The sequence below is a fragment of the Ranitomeya imitator genome, chromosome 3 (genome assembly GCF_032444005.1).
Source record: "Ranitomeya imitator isolate aRanImi1 chromosome 3, aRanImi1.pri, whole genome shotgun sequence".
NCBI lineage: Eukaryota > Metazoa > Chordata > Amphibia > Anura > Dendrobatidae > Ranitomeya > Ranitomeya imitator.
In genome coordinates this window covers 228,555,364-228,569,615 of record NC_091284.1, presented here as the reverse complement: position 1 = coordinate 228,569,615, position 14,252 = coordinate 228,555,364, and positions in this window count along the sequence as shown.

The window sequence follows — 14,252 nt, the reverse complement described above, 5'->3', positions numbered from 1 at the left end:
TTGGTCATTTTTTCAATAAGCATAGTATGAGAAACTTTATTTAATGCTTTACTGAAGTTGAGATATGCTATATCTACCGCATTTCCCTAATCCACTTAGTCAGTGATTCCATCATAGAAGGAAATTGGATTAGTTTAGCATGACCGGTTTGCTACAAACCCATGCTGGCTCTGGTTAATTACTGTATTCTTATCCAAGTACTTACCTATATGCTGTTTAATAATTTGTTCAAAGATCTTTCCTGGTATAGAAGCAATGCTCACTGGCCTGTCATTTCCTGGCTCCATCTATTTCCTTTTTTGAAGATAGGGACAACATTTGTCTTTCTCCAGTCTTCTGGGCCTTCTCCTGTTCTCCTGGAATTTTCAAAGATTCTGGCTAGTGGTTCTACAATTTCCTCTGCTATCTCTTTCAGTAGCCTTGGGTGTAATTAACCTGGACCAGGAGATTTAAGTCAATTTAAATTAGCTAAGTGTTCCCTTACCATTGCTCTGTTAATAGAAAGTGTTTAGACCTGGTCCGTGGCCCTGGGCGCCCAAGTAAAGGGAAAGGTCTTTAAAGGGAGTTTAAGAATAAAGTTTGTTCGTCACCTGTGCTATTCGGTCAGTAGGAACCGACACTGCTTAAAGGGGTCCTCTGGGGTGAGGGTATGGCAGCTGGATGGTATAACTTCCCACAGGTGAAGTAAATGTACCCAGGGGCGAACTGCTGGGGGCGAACTGCTGGGGGCGAAACATCCAAATCTCTGCTCACAGCAATCCGGCATCAACAACCATAGAGGTCTTCAGAAGACCTCTGGTTGTTATGCCAACGCACTGATGACCCCCGATCACGTGATGGGGTCACCGATGCGTGCATTTCCGGCCCGATGGCTGGAAGCGCTTTTTAAATGCCGCTGTCAGCATTTGACAGCAGCATTTAACTAGTTAATAGCGGGGGATGGATCGCGATTCCACCCACCGCTATTGCGGGCACATGTCAGCTTTACAAAACAGCTGACATGTGCCGGCTTTGATGCGGGCTCACCGCCGGAGCCCACATCAAAGCAGGGGATCTGCCATCGGATGTACTGTTCCGTCCGATGGCAGAAAGGGGTTAAGGTTGGCCAACGTACATTAGATAGCTGTCGGTATTGTATATGGCCAGCTTATGGGATTGAAAAATTTGTTCTGATAAGGCCTCATTCTGGCATCTAAGAAAAAACATGTTTTTCATTTGTGTTGGATTAGACCGATTTTCATTAGTGTTTGGTCCATGAGTCTGTTTTTACCATCAGTGTTGCATCCAGTTTTATCACATGAAAAAAATAAAAAATGTCCAAACTTCTCCTACCTATTAAAAAGTAACAAACAGACAGCACTCAGATGACACATGGACGGTAGTGCTATAGTTTTTTCTCCCCTGACCTATTCACTTGAATACTTTGTTTTCTTTTTAGGTGGAACTGCAGCTCTATGGTGGATGGAATTATTAGCAGTTCTAAATATCAATTAATTTTGAATTAAAACCTCCAGACTCCTACTAAAAAGCTGAAGATGGATTTGACACCACCATTTTTTACATGACAAAACCCTGGCATTTTAATAGGGCTGTGTATACTTTTTATACCCACTGTATAAAGTTAGCAAGTTGAAGCATTTTTTCCAAACTTATTAACCATTTACCTTAGTTGGTAAAATTGTGGTGTTCAAGCCCCCTCCTAGGATCAGTTCTGAAGACTTCTAATCCGGTTTAAAATGTTTTGAAATTTCACATTTGCAAATCAGGTGACTGACACTGCCACTCAACATTTGTTTTCAATAAACTTTATTGTCATTTTATTATATAACATTCACAGTTCACAAATAATTTGTCAGCAACATCATTTAAGTTATCACAGCATTTCACATACAAAAAAAATCTAAACTTTTTTTTTTTTTTTTTAGAAAACATTCAGAGCGGCATTTCCTGAATACAATCTCTGTCGTTCTTTATCAATACAACCAATAATCTTAAATACAAAGGCCTACAATTAACAAATGTCAAAAAATACTCTCTAAAAAACCTCTCAACCCCATCATTAATCTTTGGAACCTAATATTTCAAGCAGATATTTGATATACCAATCATTTTGCCAAGATGGGAAATTACTATGAGTAATGTATTAAAGGATCGACACCCAAAACGCCACAAAAAAGATCTACATAGTAATATCGCAAGGGTTAAAAACTATAGAATTTTAAAATAGAGTTACTGTACTATTGTGTGATTGTTTGATGATGAGATGCCACAGATTCAATCTCATACAAAAATTTACATCCACATGTGGCACCCCAGGAGTCCGGATGCCACAGTGGTATTGCCTGCCTCTCGGGGAGAGTCATGCCATGAAGCGAGAAGGGATTCCCTTAGCAGGTAACACTAGCATACAACACTTTCCTGGCTCCAGGCCAGAAGAGGGAGCTCTAGACCCGGTTTCAGGGTAGCTTCTCTATAAGTTCTGGCTTGGAGGAGGAGATAGCGGGCAGTCTGTGTGAGACAGTGAAGGGAGGGGAAGTACAGAAGGAGAGAGAAACTGGAGTGGAGCTGCGATTGGGCTCACTCCAGGTTTGAGCGCAAGAAACCAGACTCCAGAATCCGAGGTTGTGTGGGAACTGTATGCCCCACTGCAGAAACCGGAGGGCAGGAGATTGCAGGTCTCCTGGCCACCACTGACACTCAAAGGCACAGCAGCAGATTAGAGACTGGAGTCACCACGATAGAAGGGACACCTGTAAAAAGGCTCAAGCTGCCTGCCATGGGGCTAGTGTTCCACCTGAGGGACAGATTGAGAAAGGGACTTGAGGAAAGCTAAAGCATCAAGAACCTAGAATACAGCGCAGAAGGGAAGGCTTCCCACCCCACCTGGCTAGAGGGGATTCCAAACCGCTTCCAGGCTGCCCGGATTTCAAGATCACCTGTAATCTGTGCCCTGGACTGCAATTCCACCAGTAAAAGATAAAGAGACTGTAACCCTGTGGCCTCCAATTCTTTCCTGCACCTCCACAACTAAAGCCCCTCTTAGACTGTCCTGGTAGCCATGGGGCCTCTGCTCCACCTGTGGGGAGCAATACCATTACCATCGGCCCCAGCAGATCCCTTTAATCAGCGTCGGCCACCCCTGGCCGTGTACCACAGGTGGCGTCACAAACTTTACAACATTAGACTTTCTCACTAGACTTGCTTCCCTTTTATTGGATGCCCAGGGCCACGGACCAGGTCTCTGTTGCCGTGACTTCCCCTATAAGAACTGCACCAACCCGATACCAAGTACCCAACGGTCCTAGTGGGCGCTCCACACACACATTAGAATTATGCCAAATACACTAATATCAACAGGTTCAGATCACACTAATGTGTATGGGGCACCCGCCAACTGATCATCTCATCAGGGAGATGTCGACTTGGCATGTCTGATTTCACACTGCCAATTGTATTGATCTTCTGGACATAATATCTAGGCCAACATGTCAGCCGGCTGCTTTATCATAGACAACACAAGTGTGATCTGTTCACCGAGTGCTTCTGTATATGGGAGAGATGACTGAGATGTCTGGCGGACTGCTATCTAATGTGTATGGCTGGCTTAACCTAGTAGTTCAAAGCTCAAGACTTACATACAAAAATGCAAGCAAGTCATCCAAAACTCTGCTTGAATCTACAATGCATGGCTCTGTTGGTTATCAAAGTTTTTTCTTAGAATTAAGTATTTTATAGCCTAAAGGAAAACAGCTTGGAAATGCTGTGCAATCTAAAGGTACCGTCACACTAAGCGACGCTGCAGCGATACCGACAACGATCCGGATCGCTGCAGCGTTGCTGTTTGGTCGCTGGAGAGCTGTCACACAGACAGCTCTCCAGCGACCAACTATGCCGGTAACCAGGGTAAACATCGGGTTACTAAGCGCAGGGCCGCGCTTAGTAACCCGATGTTTACCCTGGTTACCAGCGTAAAAGTAAAAAAAAACAAACACTACATACTTACCTTCCGCTGTCTGTCCCTCGGCGCTCTGCTTCTCTGCCCTGTGCAAGCACAGCGGCTGGAAAGCACAGCGGTGACGTCACCGCTCTGCTTTCCGGCCGCTGTGCTTACACAGGGCAGAGAAGCAGAGCGCCGAGGGACAGACAGCGGAATGTAAGTATGTAGTGTTTGTTTTTTTTTTACTTTTACGCTGGTAACCAGGGTAAACATCGGGTTACTAAGCGCGGCCCTGCGCTTAGTAACCCGATGTTTACCCTGGTTACCAGTGAAGACATCGCTGAATCGGTGTCACACACGCCAATTCAGCGATGTCTGCAGGGAGTCCAGCGACCAAATAAAGTGCTGGACTTTCTGCAGCGACCAACAACATCACAGCAGGATTCTGATCGCTGCTGTGTGTCAAACTGAACGATATCGCTAGCCAGGACGCTGCAACGTCACGGATCGCTAGCGATATTGTTTAGTGTGACGGTACCTTAAGGGCAGCATATTATAGAGCAGGAGGAGCCGAACAGATTCATATATATATAGGAAAAGATTTAATAGAATTTACATTTTATTTTGGATTTAGGAGGGTGGTCATTTTCACTAATTGACAGTTATTTTTGTATTAGCATGCATGCAGAGAGCTATCAATCACAGATTAAGCTCAGTACCTGTTAAAATCATCATTAGTAAGGAATAAAGTAAAAAAAATTTTTACTGAAAAATGAAATAAAAAATACAGGTTTTACAGAATCTTTCTCACAAACCTATACACAAATCTGCCCAGCTCCTCAGGCTCTATGACATGATGTTGGCAAAACAGACTGCATATTCAATGAGACAGGTTCCCTTTAATCTATATTTGGTGTCAAACTAGGAAAGTTAAGCCTGATAACTAGTATATATAAAAGGTCTGAAACACAATACGAGATATCAAAACAAAAAAATACAAAAAAAGGGAATTTATATATGCTACCTGAATAGTGAGAATGAGGTGTATGTGGATAATGTAAAAAAAAACAGTAACTTGAAATCAATTTCATAAAGGTAGAGATGGGACTTGTTCAAGTGTTGACAGTAATATACTGTTTGATTCACTTGCTACTTTACCGGGAAAAATTGCTGTAACTTCTAAAAGGGACAATGAATCGTACTGAAATTTGGACTGAATATACTTTAGTTTATGAGAAGTGAGAGAGCAATTAATCTCAGCGATGAGAAACATCCTCGTGCCAAGTGGTCTCGCCAACTTGTCGCCCTAAGATAGACTTGCTGCACACCTTTCTGCGTGTCGGTAGGTTACATGTGGTGCTTATATTTCCCTTCTGCCAAATTCCTTCTTCAGGTGCTAACAATGTGGAGATACAATTTGGAGGAGCGTGTTTTCATTACGAGAACTTATTGGAAAACTGAGTTGTTAAAGGGAGCCTGTCACCCCCAAAATCGATGGTGTGGTAAGCTCACCGTCTTCATGGGGATTATCTAGAGCATTCTGTAATGCTGTAGATAAGCCGCCGATGTTACCTGAAAGAGGAGAAAAAGACATTAGATTATACTCACCCAGGGGCGGTCCTGCTCCGATGGTCCGGAACAGCGCCTTCCATCTTAATTCCATGACATCCTCTTCTGGTCTTCACGCCGCGGCTCCGGCGCAGGCGTACTTTGTCTGCCCTGTTGAGGGCAGAGCAAAGTACTGCAGTGCGCAGGAGCTGGGCCTCTCTGACCTTTCCGGCGCCTGCACACTGCAGTACTTTCCTCTGCGCTCAACAGGGCAGACAAAGTACGCCTGCGCTGGAGCCGCGGCATGAAGACCAGAAGAGGACGTCATGGAATGAAGATGGGAGGCGCCGGAGCGGACCTGAGACACCCATCGGAGCGGACCGCAGCGGGACCGCCCCTGGGTGAGTATAAGCTAACGTCTTTTTCTCCTTTTTCAGGATACATCGGAGGCTTATCTACAGCATTACAGAATGCTGTAGATAAGCCCCTGATGATGGTGAGCTTACCTCACTATCGATTTTGGGGGTGACAGGTTCCCTTTAAAGAGGTGCCAAAGTGAGTTTCCAAAGACATTTGTAAGTCGAAATCCGCTATCCAAACCGTGTATTTGTCAATGGTAAATAAGCTGGAACATACAGGAACATTATTGGATAGGCGTGATGGAGGATGTCCGAAAATGTCTGAAGAAACAATTCAAGATGTGAAACAGCAAATTCTGGCATATTCACATAAATCGTTGCAAAGGTTTTCACAGGAGACAAGCATGTCGTATTCCACATGTCTATGAATGGCCTAAAAAGGTTGTGTTCGACCATACAGAGTCACTGTCGTTCAGGAATTGATCAAGAGAAAAGAATTCATTATTGCAGGATTTTTTCATTTGGGGCCATTTGAAGGGTCGGGTGTACAGTAACAAGCCATGAACATTACAGGCACTCCAAGAGAACATACAGTGAGAAATTCAGGCTATTATCACAGAAGTTCTGCGAAACACATTCAACAATATGGAACGGTGTGTGCAGGTATGCTTGGATGGGAATGGTGGACATTTTCAACATCTACTTTAAAACATCTGTTTCTCATAAACCAAGGTATGTAAATTCCAAATTTCAGCACGATAGATCATCTCTTTTCGAAGTTACAGCAATCAATTTTTCCAGGTAAAGTATCAAGTGAATCACCCTGTATATGTTGCCAATATAAAACACAAAGAAGAAATGAATAAAATTTTTTAAAAGATATTATGCATGTATACATCATCCCGTCTAGCTACGTAGCCTATATTGCCTTTTTTATTTCCCTCATCTGGTTTCTCTTGTGCTATCACCCATTGTGTTTCTGATCTTTGTATATATGTAATTTTGTAATCTTATATCCTTTTAAATTCATCAATAAAATCATTATTATTAGTAGTAGTCTTTCCCCTTGTTGCATTTTTTTCACTAATCTTTGTGCTAATTACTTTATTCTGTAGGATAATTTAATTTGTGTTTAGACTCCGGAATATAGTGGCAATCTGTGGCCATGGCTTTTTTGAGCTGAAGAACCTAGACATCTCATGAAATGTCATTATGGAAAATTGGCTAATATATAACTATCATCAGAATCACTCCAATTACTGCTGAGGGCAGCTCAGGTAATGGTGTAGGGAAGCCACTAGGAATTTAAACGACCTGCTCTCCTGCCATATACAAGTACCATTGGCAATGCTGTATTTTCTGAGTTAGAAGAGCACTTGTTACTGCCCACGAAGGTAACTACTTTGACAATATAAGTTTTCAAACTGCTGACTCTTTCTTGGTACTGGTATTTTCAATGTTGAGGTGTATATGGATTCAAAGAACATCAATAAGGGAATCCTTGAGACTTACCCATCCTAGTCCTCAGAGCATACTCTAGACATAACACAGTGGCCCTCATTTATCAAAACTGTCTAATAGTAGAACTGTGTTTGTTTCCGAAGGCAACCAATCACAGCACAGCTTGCAGTTGTTATACCTCCACATAATAACGACAGCTGAGCTCTGATTGGTGCAGCATGGAAAACACACTTTTATATTTGTGCTCCGAAAGCGAGTTAACCATAGTGTGAGAAATCTGCTCAGCCATCATCTTATATGATGATGACCATTGGTTGGCTGTCTTGCAAACCTTGCAATCATTGCCTTATAGTGATATTTATTTTTGCTTTTTAGTTCTTTACTGCTGGGAGACATTATATCCCACTTGTTCTCATTCTCTGAAGATTTATTGGCATATTTCTTTTTAAAGCAAGACCTACTCCACTTAATCTTCAGCATGGTCCTATATTTAGGACTGTTGCTCGGTTTACATCGTCTTTCATGTATGATAGAATTATTACACACGCTGATAAATTAGCCTCACATATTAATGACCGATTTCCCCACTGAATTTTATTTTTACACAAAAATCTAGACCAGTTCTCCGACTTTGTAATCGTAACGTATTCAACATTAATAATAAAACGTTAAATATATATGTTTTACATCTTTAGATAAACTTTATTTATACACCTAGACAATAAAATGGATTTAATCACTTGCAGCACGGAGTTCTGGGGTGTATTCATATATAGAATTCGGATACACATTCAGACAAACACACACACATTAGACCTCAGCTCAGATAAATAGATTTTTTTACATCACATTAGGCAGCATTTCTATCTCTCAGGCACAAATCTGGGGATGTATTATAGACATACCGGTGGACTCCCTGTATTTTCTACTCACTTACTGACGGACTGTACATTTGAGACCAGTGGTGCGCAAAAAGTAGCCAGTGAACTGATTAGTAAATGTATCATTCTTAATTCTTGGCATCTTAAATGACCAGAAATTCCTCATAATCCAAAATCCAGAGAAGGTCACTTCTTTCGAAGAGGAGATGCCTGTGCATGTGTGGTCACTGTTCATTGTAATGAATTACCGATGCGCTCAATCGTAGGTTTCTGCCATGGATATTCATTTCAGTAGAGAGCGATATGGGACTGTGTTAAATATAGGAATGGTAGTTCCAAGAATATGATCTCAGTGACTCATTTTACTGATACATGTTTTATAAAAAAACAAAACTATTTTGGAATCCATTTTACTCTTGTCCACGAAAGCTACGTGGACAACTGGGCAGGCTAGTTGCCCACCACTGGTTTAAGAGACTTTTGCTAATATTAATTAAAAAGGATAATACAAATCAGCATTTCAGACACCCGTTTTGCAATTGTTTGCTTGGTATGGAGTCCAGAATAGCAAGGAGTTCTTACACCGTACAAGTGTTTCTAGAAAGTGCAAAGCTCAGGAGGGAAGCATAATGAAAAGTGCTACATGAAGAGGTGACTCCCTGAACATCGATGCAAAATGAAAGGATTGATGCTGTACTGTCTAGCTCCAAGTGAATTATCTTAAAGACCCCTTAAATGTCTTACATATTAAACTATATGTGCCATTCACAAATTGATATCACATATTTCAGAATCTCATCGGAAATGTTATTAAACACATGTGCGGATAGGCACCAACCAGTCCATAGTGGTGGTAGTGATCACATTTAGTGGGTACAATTACACATACCAGTTTACCCATTTTACAGATCACCTGATATATAGGGGTCCATGAGGTAGAGTCCCATTTACAAATATCAGTAAATGTGTATTGTGGGAAATATAAAACACACTGTAGTTTAGATGTAATGGTTAATGGAATGCTATCCAAATAAACCTGGGCCTTCAAGTTATCCAACCTTTATAAAGGATGTAAAGTGTGCATGTATTTTATAATAGTAAGTACATGTAACCCGCTCACCTGTTCTGTTCATGCACGAGATCCCAAATCTACAAAATAAGATGCATCCCCAAAAAAGCCAGATGTAGTACGTAGCAGAAATTTCGCTTTTTATTACATATCAATTAAAATTACTACGAAACATTCCATTTTGTCCATTAAAGGTTTTTACTCATGTGCTTTGGTAAAAGCACACCTTATCACATGACCTGTTAGGTCATTGACCGATGAATGTAACTTCCAAATAGAATTCTAGCAAAAAAATATTACATTGTTTCTCAATAATGTAAAATCAAATGGGTGCCAATGATTAGACCTCATGGATGAGAGGAATCTAATGTTAGAATCCAATAATTACAATTACAGACAAATAAGATCTAGAGGTAAGAACCTTAACAAGATCGAGGAAATAGAAAATGATGCCATAAAAATAACATAGCATTCCCAGAGAGAATGGCAGGCAGAAGAGGGTCAGCGGCTTTATTAAAGATTTATATCTGAAATTGAATAAAAAGACATAGAGCGATTCAACTACATATGAAAAATGTAAAAGTGATCCAAAAAACATGTTTCAAGAAAAAGACCTTAAATCTATACTAGGCATTAACTTAAGAATTATGACATAAAAAGAATGAGTATATACCGTATATACTCATGTATAAGCCGAGATTTTCAGCATATTTTTGTGTGCTGAAAATGCCCCTCTTGGCTTATACACGAGCCATTGCTGGCGGGGGAGGGGGAGTAGAAGACATCATACTCACCCTCCTGGTGTCATCGCTGCATATCAGTTCCTGCATCTCAGGTGCCGCAATATCTCTTCCTGTCTTCCTTCCTGTGCTGAGCGGTCACGTGGAACCGCTCATTAAAGTAATGAATATGCACGCGTCTCCACTCCCATAGGCGTGGAGCGCATATTCATCACTTTAATGAGCGGTATCACTGACCACTCAGCACAGAAAGGAAGACAAGAAGAGAGAAGCCGGTGCCCAAGATGCAGGGGCTAACATGCAGCGCCAGGAGGGTGAGTAGGACTAGGGGTGGGTGAGCCATGCGTTATTCAACTGTCCCCATTCGACCGCCGCGCTGTGTCTTCTGGTTCCTCTGGCTGTGACGTTCAGGTCAGAGGGCATGATGACATAGTTAGTGCGCGCCCTCTGCCTGAACAGTCACTGCAGAGAGACGGCGATGCTGAGGAGCAGCGGGCAGAGACGAGAGGTATGTAATTTTTTTTTTAATCGCAGCAGCAGCATTATATGGGGCATATTTTAATATGGAGCATCTTTTGGGGCCATCACTAATCTTTGTGCAGCATTATATGGGGCATATTTTTGTATGGAGCATCCTTATCTTTTGTGCAGCATTTTATGGGGCATACTTTAATATGGAGCATCTTATGGGGCCATCATTAACCTTTGTGCAGCATTACGAGTATTATATGGGGCATATTTTAATATGGAGTTTTTTGTGGCAAAATTAGGGGTCTTGGCTTATACTCGGGTCGTCTAATACTCGACTATATACGGTATCTTTTTATGTCAATATACCTTTCACTGCCCAGAACTGCAAAAGAATAATTTTCCACCAGCTATGAACTTTATTGTGGCAGGTGTAGGCTGAATATGCAATTGGATACTTTTCTGCAGCCTATTGTTGGAAAATGTCCTGAACATTTGAAGGACACTAAACATGTTCCTGCGTTAGTACAGGAGATCATGTGGAATGTCAAGCATTCATGGATCACATGCGATGTTGCATTACTTTATACCTGCATTCCACATGAGCTAGGTATAATTGCTGTTTTAGAGTTTTTAAATTAAATCTGTAACAAGGATTTTGCTACTTAATCTGAGAGCAGCATAACGTAAAGACAGAGACCCTGATTCCAGTGATGTATCACTTACTAGGCTTGTTGCTGTGGTTTTCACAGACATTTGAGACTAAAGGACTAGTAAACTTGCCGTAATGTAGTCCTCCATATTTCATGAGCCCTGTATAACTCTGCCCCCACCATTGATTGCACAGTGTATACAGAAAACTGCCAATCAGTGGTGTGGACAGTGTTATAAAACAGTGATTTTATCATAACTACAGCAAACAGGCAAGTAAAGTCACACATCGCTGGGATAACGGTCCCTGTCTGCATCATGCTGCTCTCAGACAGGGTAGCAAGAGCCTATAAATAGTATCGTGAGGATTTCCATTTTTCATTTTTAAGGTCCTATATTATTTGCTTTCACATTTTTTTTCTGTTTGATAGCGAATATATTTTGAAGTACAGAGGCACATTAATGGTTGCAAAATTCTCTCCATCTTTTGCCAACATTGTTCTTTCATGATTGTAGGATAAGTATGTCTACTCATATTTTAATCCTTTTATTGGTGCATTGGTTTGGTACAGTGCCACAACTTATTGAATAGAATACTTTAATAGCAATGGGTGTAAATTGCAATTTACATATACATGGAGTAAAGACAGAATTTAATTTTTGGATCTAATTCTAGCAGCTAATAAGGAGAGGGGCATTATTGAAACGTTCACGTTTAGTAAGAATATTGCAGGTAATACAATCCCTTAGGCTTCTTTCACACTAGCGTCGGAATCTCCCCGTCGCAATGCGTCGGGCAGAGATTCCGACGCTAGCGTTTGCTGCATTGCACAATGGGTGTAGCGGATGCATTTTTCCGGCGCATCCGCTGCCCCATTGTAAGGTGCGGGGAGGTGGGGGCGGAGTTCCGGCCGCGCATGCGCGGTCGGAAAAAGCGGTCCGTCGGGAGAAAAAAACGTTACATGTAGGGTTTTTTTCTCCCGATGGTCCGCCAAAGCACGACGCATCCGTTGCAAGACGGATGCGAAGTGTGCCAATCCGTCGCAAATGCGTCGTCAATAGAAGTCTATGGGGAAAAAACGCATCCTGCAAGCACTTTTGCAGGATGCGTTTTTTCTGCAAAACGACGCATTGTGACGGATTTAAAAAAAACGCTAGTGTGAAAGTACCCTTAAGTAACATCTATCCATCCCAGGCATACTATAATGAACATTCCAGTATGGGAGCTTACTCGTGCGAAACGTAATTGCTCTAATAATGAGAATTACCCGGGAGAACATGCAGTGATATGTGATAGGCTGAACAAAAGGGGAACACCGTAGTTGGATAATAAATAGAGAAAAAAATAGAGTAGAAAATACTCAGAAGGAACTCATAATGAAACAACGTAGTAAACATGAAATGTTAAGTTGATTTTTTTTACGATTACTTTTAGTAGAAAATCAAATCAAAGGAATTATCTAATTCTTAATAGATATTTACCAACCTAACAAGGGGGTGTTTCAATTTGTGAAATCGTACAGGGCGGTTACAATTTTTCTACACCTCCCACCTACCCTTCCTCTGACTTTTTAATGAGGATATTATCACCCAGTTTGGGTATAAAATAATAAAAAGATATTCCTCACACAAACAGGATTTTAGAAATATGGTATAAATAATAATAATATTGAATAACAATTACAATTATTATTCATTATTATTATTCCTCACACAAACAGGATTTTAAAAATACGGTATAAATAATAATTAATAATAATTATAATTATTAATTATTATTCCTCACACAAACAGGATTTTTTAAATATGGTATAAACAAGGTTGCACCATGTAAACTAGGCAAAAAATGGCCAAATTGTAATTGAAGGTAGACAACACTGTTTAACCCAATTTTTAAAATACAGTGGCACTCAATTATAATTATATTATTGTAATCCACTCTATGCTATATTTGATATATTAATTAGATTGGGTCACCACCTGGAAATTGTGGCAAAGCATTAGTGAACAAATTGTGGATTCAGATAACCCCTCTACTCCAAATATTTTCTGTGTATAAATATCAAGGTGATCTCACTTGTTTTGAATATTTAAGGCGAGAGGTGGGGATTGGAGAGAGTCAAACACTTCTAAGTAGAGAATCTTATTGGATTCTAATATTAAGTTCCTCGTACCCACCATCGTTCCCATATGGTTTTACAATATTGAGGAAAAAAATGCAATATTTTTATTATATGATTCTACATGAAAGTTAAGTTCATTGGTAGATGATCTAACACAACCCATACCAAGGGACGGGCTATTGCCAAAGTGTCACTTTATTTTGGTGTAGTCAAAAAAAATTATCTGAAAAGCATCAACTAGTAGCGTTCACCTGGGATTTTTGGTTATTTTGGACAAAATATGCACAAAATAGAATGGAAAAGATTATTGCTACATGTTGGAACCATATTTTTTGGGCTGCTTCTTATTTTAGAACACTCCTTGCTACAGGCTACGTCATCGATGTGGTTAGGGAGCTTTGTCTATTGCAGCCATACAATCAGACTGGAGTGGACAGGAATGTAAGAGGATAGATACTTGTGTGGTAGGAATGTCTACAAGTACGTGTACATTCAGAACCGATAATGAACGGCAAGCAGCTTAGTTTAGTACTCACAAAGGTAATTCCATGGCCATAAAGAGTAAAGAAGTCACAGGGTAAATGGACATTGCTGAACTACTGCGCTTCTTTCAAGTTACATATGCATTATATGTTTACAGTCAGCTACACTGCTCTGTCATGTCCCCAAACACTATTAACCTACAAATATGGGGTTAATCTGCAGGTTAATAATCTAAAGCTGCCCGGACGCTGCACTGGGAGAAAATTAACTTTTGGCTTTCAGTCATAGAGGCATAGCCAAAGTGGCTTCATTCACCGCTCAGTGAACAGTGAGCTGCGGAAGTCAGCAACGGCAACTGTAACAAAAAACAACTTATTGGTGGGGGCGTTGGGTGTCGGACACCACACCGATCTCCTTATCTTGAGCGATCTTATAGATAGGTCATGAAGTCGGAAGGCCATGACAAAATTTTAAAGGAGTTGTCTACTACTCAGACGACCCCTTCTCAATCCCTATGTATCCCCCTTGTAAA